Source organism: Mirounga leonina, unplaced genomic scaffold (assembly GCF_011800145.1).
Source record: "Mirounga leonina isolate KUSES-001 unplaced genomic scaffold, KU_Mleo_1.0 Mir_125, whole genome shotgun sequence".
NCBI classification, from domain to species: domain Eukaryota; kingdom Metazoa; phylum Chordata; class Mammalia; order Carnivora; family Phocidae; genus Mirounga; species Mirounga leonina.
In genome coordinates, this window is record NW_023270305.1 from 64,901,599 (window position 1) to 64,908,149 (window position 6,551).

Sequence of the window (6,551 nt, forward strand, 5' to 3'; positions counted from 1 at the left end):
TCTTTCTTTCTTTCTTTCTTTCTTTCTTTCTTTCTTTCTTTCTTTCTTTCTTTCTCTCTCTCTCTCTCTCTTTCTTTCTTATTGAAGTATAACGACATACAATTTTATACAAGTTTTGGGGTACAACGTGTTGATTTTTCTCCAACCTCTGATAAAGGATATCCGATTTAGAAAAATCCTTTTAATCATAGTTTGCTAAAAGTTTGTTTTTCTTTTAATGATGATTGGAATTGAATTTTATGAAATTTTTTCTATTTATTGAGCAGTCATATTATTTTCTTCCTTCAAATTTACTTATATGGTGAACTATTTTGATTTTCCAATGTTGAAGCATCCTTGTATTTCTAGAATAAGATCAACTTAGTTGTATCTGTTTCCTGTTGCTTCTGTAACAAATTCCCAAATACACAGTGTCTTAAAATACCACACCTTTATTATCTTACAATTTTTGAGGTCAGAAATCCAGAGTGGGTCCTGTGGGCTAAATCAAAGTGTTGGCAGAGCTGCAGTTCTCCTGGAGGCTCTAGGGGAGAATACGTTTCCTTGCCTTTTCCTGTTTCTAGAGGCTAGCTGCATTCCTTGGCTGGTGGTCCCTTCTTCCATCTTCAAAGCCCATCACTCCAATCTCTGCCTCCATCCGTACATCTCTCTGACTCTGACCTTCCTGTTTCCCTCTTAAGAGGACTCTTGTGATTACATTGGGCTTTGCAAAGTCCCTTTTGACATGTAAGATGACATTGTCACAGGGTTTTGAGGATTAGGAAATAAACATCTTTAGGAGCTATTATACTGTCTACCACATTGGTTATAATGTATTTTCCTTTTTATATGTTTCTTGATTCAGTATTTTATTTAGAACTTTTGTATCTATGTTCATGAGTGAGATTTGGCTAAATTTTCTCTTCTGAAACTATCCTCATTGGCTTTTGGTATCATAGTTAAGCTAGCCGTATAAATGAATTGGAGTGTATACCATTTTTTTTTCTATTCTCCAAAGCGTTTGTATACAGTAAGCATTATTTTTCCCTTAGCTATTCAAAGTTTTTAAACTCTGATTCAATTTATTTAAAAATTATAGGACTTAAAATTTCTATTTCTTCCTAGATCAATTTTCAATAAGTTGTATTTTTCTAGGACTATATTCATTTCATCTAACTTCTCGCATTTTCAACATAGATTATTCATAAAATTCTCTTAGTATCTTTTTAGTGTTTATAGAATGTATAGTGATACCTGCTTTTTTCATTGCTGGCATTGGTTATTTGTGCATTCTCTCTTTTAAATTTTTTTCTCTCTTTTTCATTGCCTTGATAATTTCTAAGGATTTATCAGTTTTATTGGTCTTTTCAAAGACCCAGCTTTTGGTTTTGGTGATCTTCTCTATGGCATGTTCTTTTCCGTTTCTTTAAGGCTGTTATCCTTATTATTTCATTTATTTTACCGTATTTGGGTTTCTTTTGTACTTCTTTTTTTGTTAAGATTTATTTATTAGAGAGAGAGAGTGCATGTGGCAGGGGAGGGGCAGAGGGAGAGGCGAAAGAGAGAATGCTAAGCAGACTCCACGCAGAGTGCAGAGCCCGATGTAGGGCTTGATCTCATGACCCTGAGATCACGACCTGAGCCAAAACCAAGAGTCAGATGCTTAACCGATTGCGCCACGCAGTTGCCTCTTCTTTTGGACTTCTATAAGGGTTAGGATAGGTTAGGTTAAGTTGAGACAACAAACGATCCTGAAAAAAACATCTCAAGGATTTCTACAACATAGTTTATTTCTCAATCATTCTACCTGTTCCGTCCAGGTTGGCTGGCTTCTTCTCCACATTGTCTTTACCCTGGGGCTTGAGCAGCAGAACAGCTGCTGTCTAGAACACTGACAGTCATCACAGCCGAGGGAAACTGAGACAGTATGGTGAACTCGATGTTGAATCTTAAACCTTTTGTCTAGATGTGACACATCACACTCCTGTATGCATTCCATTGACTAGAGCAAGAAATAGGGCTAAGCCTGATGTTGATGCCCAGAGTTGGGTTAGTGAATCTTTGTGAATAATAATATAGTATCCCATGTCTTCTTTTTCTAACTTTTTGAGAATGAATCTTAGCTCATGAATTTTCCATCTTTCTTACTTTGTAATATATATGCATTTAAGGCTATATACTTCCCTTTGTCACCTATATCCCGCGGGAATTGATACATTAAAAACTTTGTTAACATTCGGTTCAAAATATTTTCTAACTTCCTATGTGATACTTTATTCTACTTATGTGTTATTTAGAAGTGTCTCTTGGGTGCCTGGGTGGCTCAGTCATTAAGTGTCTGCCTTCCGCTCAGGTCTCGATCCCAGGGTCCTGGGATGGAGCCTCCCATTGGGCTCCCTGCTCTGTGGGAAGCCTGCTTCTCCCTCTCCCACTCCCCCTGCTTGTGTTCCCTCTCTTGCTGTGTCTCTCTCTGTCAAATAAATAAATAAAATCTTTTAAAAAAAATCTTAAAAAAGAAGTGTTTCTTATTTTCCAAATAAACGTGGAGTTTTCTAAGTTGTTTTTTTCTCATTGTAATTTCATTGTATCAGAGAATATATTTTATATAATTTTAAGTCTTAGACTGCTTTTAGACCTCACTTTTTTTTTTTTAAGATTTTATTTATTTTTTGACAGAGAGAGACACAGAGAGAGAGGGAACACAAGCAGGAGGAGTGGGAGAGGGAGAAGCAGGCTTCCCGCGGAGCAAGGAGCCCGATGTGGGACTCGATCCCAGGACCCTGGGATCATGACCTGAGCCGAAGGCAGATGCTTAACGACTGAGCCACCCAGGCACCCTAGACCTCACTTTCAACCACATGATCTTGGGAAGAAGACCTCAAGCCTCACATGAGACCCCACCCCTACCCAAAACCTTGATTTCAGCTTTGTGAGTCTCTGAGCTGTGAGCCTAATTGGTCCTTACCTGGACTTCACATCTACACAACTGTGAGAAAATAAATGGGTATTGTTTTAAGGTCCTGAGTTTGTAGTAATTTATTACATAGGAATAGAAAACTAATACAGTGTTTCTTGCTAGTGAATAAATCACTCTTTTTTTTTGTCCAAAGGTGTCTTCTCATGTTGACACGTGAAGGAGATTTTTAGCTGGGTGTAGAATTTTAGACTAGCAGTTTACTTTTAGCCTTTCAAGATACTACACTGTTTTCTGGTTTCCACTGTTGCTGTTGAGAAGTCAGTTGTCTGTCTAACTGTTGCTCCTTTGAAAACAATCTTTTTCCCCCTCTGCCTGTCTTCAATTTTTTTCTTTTTTTTTTTTTTGTTTTCTGCAGATTTATTTTAATGTGTCAAGAATAGATTTCTTATGATTAGTTTTGCTTGGGATTTGTTGTTCTTTGTGATTCTGAACTTAAAGTCTTTCATCAGTTGTGGAAAATTATTTTATGTCTTCAAATATTATCTCAGCTCGTTCTCCTGGGACTCCAACTAAATAAAAGTAAGATCCTCTCACTGTATTCTCTGTATCTCTTACCCTGCTTTTGGATTTTCTATGTTGTCTCTCTTTATTTTAGATCGTTTCCTCTGCCCTATTATCTTTTCTTTTCCTTTCTTTTCTTTTCTTTTTAAGATTTATGTATTTATTTTAGAGAGAGAGCATGCAAGCAGGGGGAGTAACAGAAGGAGAGGAAGAGATTCCTCAAGCAGACTCCCCACTGAACACGGAGCCCAATGCTGGCTGTATCCCAGGACCCTGAGATCATGACCTGAGCCGAAATCAAGAATCAGACGCTCAACCGACTGAGCCACCCAGGCGCCCCATCCTCTGCCATATTTTCTAATTCATTGACTCTCTCTTCTCATGCATCTAAATTGTTGAACCCATCTCTGGAGTTTTTAACATCTCTTACTGTATTTCTGCATTCTCAAATTCTATTTGATTCTTTAAATAATCTGCCATTTTATCACAGAGAGAAATCTTCCTTGACTTCCCACATCCTCACTACAGGCCTGTTTGCATGCCCCCACCACATGTGCTCCCATGGCAACCTGGGCTCTAACAGGCACTTACTATATTCTCTTACATTCTCTCCCCAACTAGACTGTAAGTATCTTGAGGATGATGGATATCATTTACTCTGTATCTCCAGCATTCAACACTGTACCGGAATAATAGCAGTCACTCAGTGTGGTGAACTTTAACTACAACAACCTCCCTGACCACCTAACACTGCCCCACTCTAAGAAGACGGAAAACCTTCGGGAAAGTCTCCACAACTCACAACTGTTTGTGTGAGGAGATTCTTCTAAAGAGGGAATGCTAAGAGATGCTCATTTCTGCATCCAGGCTGATGAGGGGGGAAAGCGGAAAGCAAAACAGACTCAGAAATAAGAGGCTGGGGAGACCTCAGGTGAGTAGGTCTCTGAGAATGAGCACAAGGTACTGGGCAAACTCAACTTTTCCAGGCTGTGGAATCAGCTGGGTCTAATCCCATTATAGCCAGACCTCCAAGGAATGAGGGGCTCCTAGCCAACATCTGGATGGCACTGCTATAGTGTGTCTAGAAACTCAAGGCAGAGTGGCTCTTAAAAAAGGAATGTTGTACAACCAGTATGCTGATTATGCAGGATTTATGGGTTATGCCCACCAAAGCCACTTTATTTTTGTCTTCCACTGCTTTTAATCCCTTCCAATGGGGGTTAGGTTGGTCTTTTCCAAGGCCGTATATAAAAATCCTACCAAGCTCGTAAATTTTTCTTGGCACCCTTAGGTAAATGTCCAGGGGTCACTTTAAGTCATAAATGCAGGCTTAATTAAGTAATTAAAAGGGTCCAGCCCAGTATACTAATCAATATATAAATCTTCACTCAAAGATAAGATTTCTCTCCTACTCCCCCAAAGCTAGGGCCTGTGGCAGGTGGGCTATGGGCAGCCTGGGAGGGAGTTGTGTTTAGCTCCTTCTCTTTCTTATTCACTTCTTCCTCCTCTTGCTGCTGTTTCTGGCCTTTTTTTTTTTAAAGATTTCATTTATTTGAGATAGGGAGAGTGAGCGAGCAAGAGAGAGAGGACCAGCAGAGGCAGAGGCAGGGGGAGAGGGAGAAGCAGGCTCCCCGTGGAGCAGGGAGCCTGATGATGTGGGGCTCCATCCCAGGACCCTGGGATCATGACCTGAGCCAAAGGCAGATGCTTAACCAACTGAGCCACCCAGGTACCCCTGTTTCTGGCCTTTAAGGTTGAAGTGGGGAGTGGTGGAGAGGGAAGGGGGCTAGTCCTGGTAAAATGGCTTTGTGGGCCCTATACCTGGGGACCCATAGGCCATAGGTCCCCTGGCAGATATTTAAAGCTGATCTTGGGGGGTTTCCCTGAGGTCCTGGGAGACTCCCCTGCTGGGTTTCTCTGACTCAATTCCTTCTCCTTCAGCAGGGCCCCCTGCCCCCTGCTTCCTACAGCCTCAGCTCTAGCACTTGTCACACAGCCTTTCACTGCTGGGACCCCTTTGTCCTCACTGGCCACTCTTGGTTGGGCTCAACCCAGGGAGACTTACCTCTGCCTCCTCCTCACCTGGTCCCCTGGACTTCTGTCTCATTTGAACTGCACCCAGAGGGTTGAGCAGTTTTCACCCAGGCCCTTTTCTCTCAGCCAAGGCTACTTAGTCTTCCAGAACCAGCCCACACCGGGCCATTGTCTATGCCCTGCGGCAGTGATGGCAGTGACCACACCTCAAGCTGCCTGAGTGGTCTGTCCCCTGAAGCCTCTCACTAGACTGGAGGGGAGGGAGCAGGTGACCCTGCACATTCCCCAGGGAAGTCCTCCTCACAAAATCCTCCTGGAATCTCCCCTCTTCTGACTCTCTTATTCCCTTTCTCTGGGTGAGGGATTCCCTGGGTCGAGGACCAAGACACAGCTAACCAGATTTTGAAGATTGCCTTTGAAATCTTTGTGGTCTGCTCACACCTTGCTTTGATGCTCAATAACTATCATATCTTGGCATTTCAATCAAAACCCCACTTAACATCCTGTTGGACTGGTTTTTTATCAGAATGAAACATCATTATTGTTTTTTTCTGAATATGAAATTAAGGCATGCTTCTTACAAAATTAAACCAAAACATAAATGTAAAAGACAGTTGTAGCCCAGTGCAATTTTACCTCCCAGAGATAACTCAAAGATTTTGCTTTATATCTTTCCAGACCTTTTTTCTTTGACACACTTTGACACACTTGCACTTTTATTTATTTTTTTAAAAAGATTTTATTTATTTACTTGAGCGAGAGAGCGCAAGTGGGGAGAGGGGGCAGAGAGAAGCAGATTCCCCACTGGGCAGGGAGCCCGATGCAGGGCTTGATCCCAGGACCCTGGGATCATGACCTGAGCTGAAGGCAGATGCTTAACTGACTGAGCCACCCACGTGCCCCTTGCACTTTTATTGTAATAGTGGAAATGGGATTGTACCATATATAAATTCCAGAGAGCCTTTTCCCTACTGCCATAGGATATGTAAGCCCTCCCATCTCCTATGTACCTAAACCTATGTTAAAGTGGAAGAATTGATGAGAGCCTGGGCAGTTACCT

The 6,551-nt window shown here is 41.5% G+C and overlaps 1 long non-coding RNA gene across 1 annotated transcript in view; it reads left to right on the top strand.

The window, feature by feature from the left end:
- Window positions 1-2,694, top strand: part of LOC118008166 — an 11,304-nt gene extending 8,610 nt beyond the window's left edge. Inside the window, exon 3 of the long non-coding RNA XR_004678600.1 lies at window positions 2,656-2,694. This is a non-coding gene — a long non-coding RNA (uncharacterized LOC118008166). The remainder of the gene's footprint in view (window positions 1-2,655) is intronic.
- The last annotated feature ends 3,857 nt before the right edge of the window (window positions 2,695-6,551 follow it).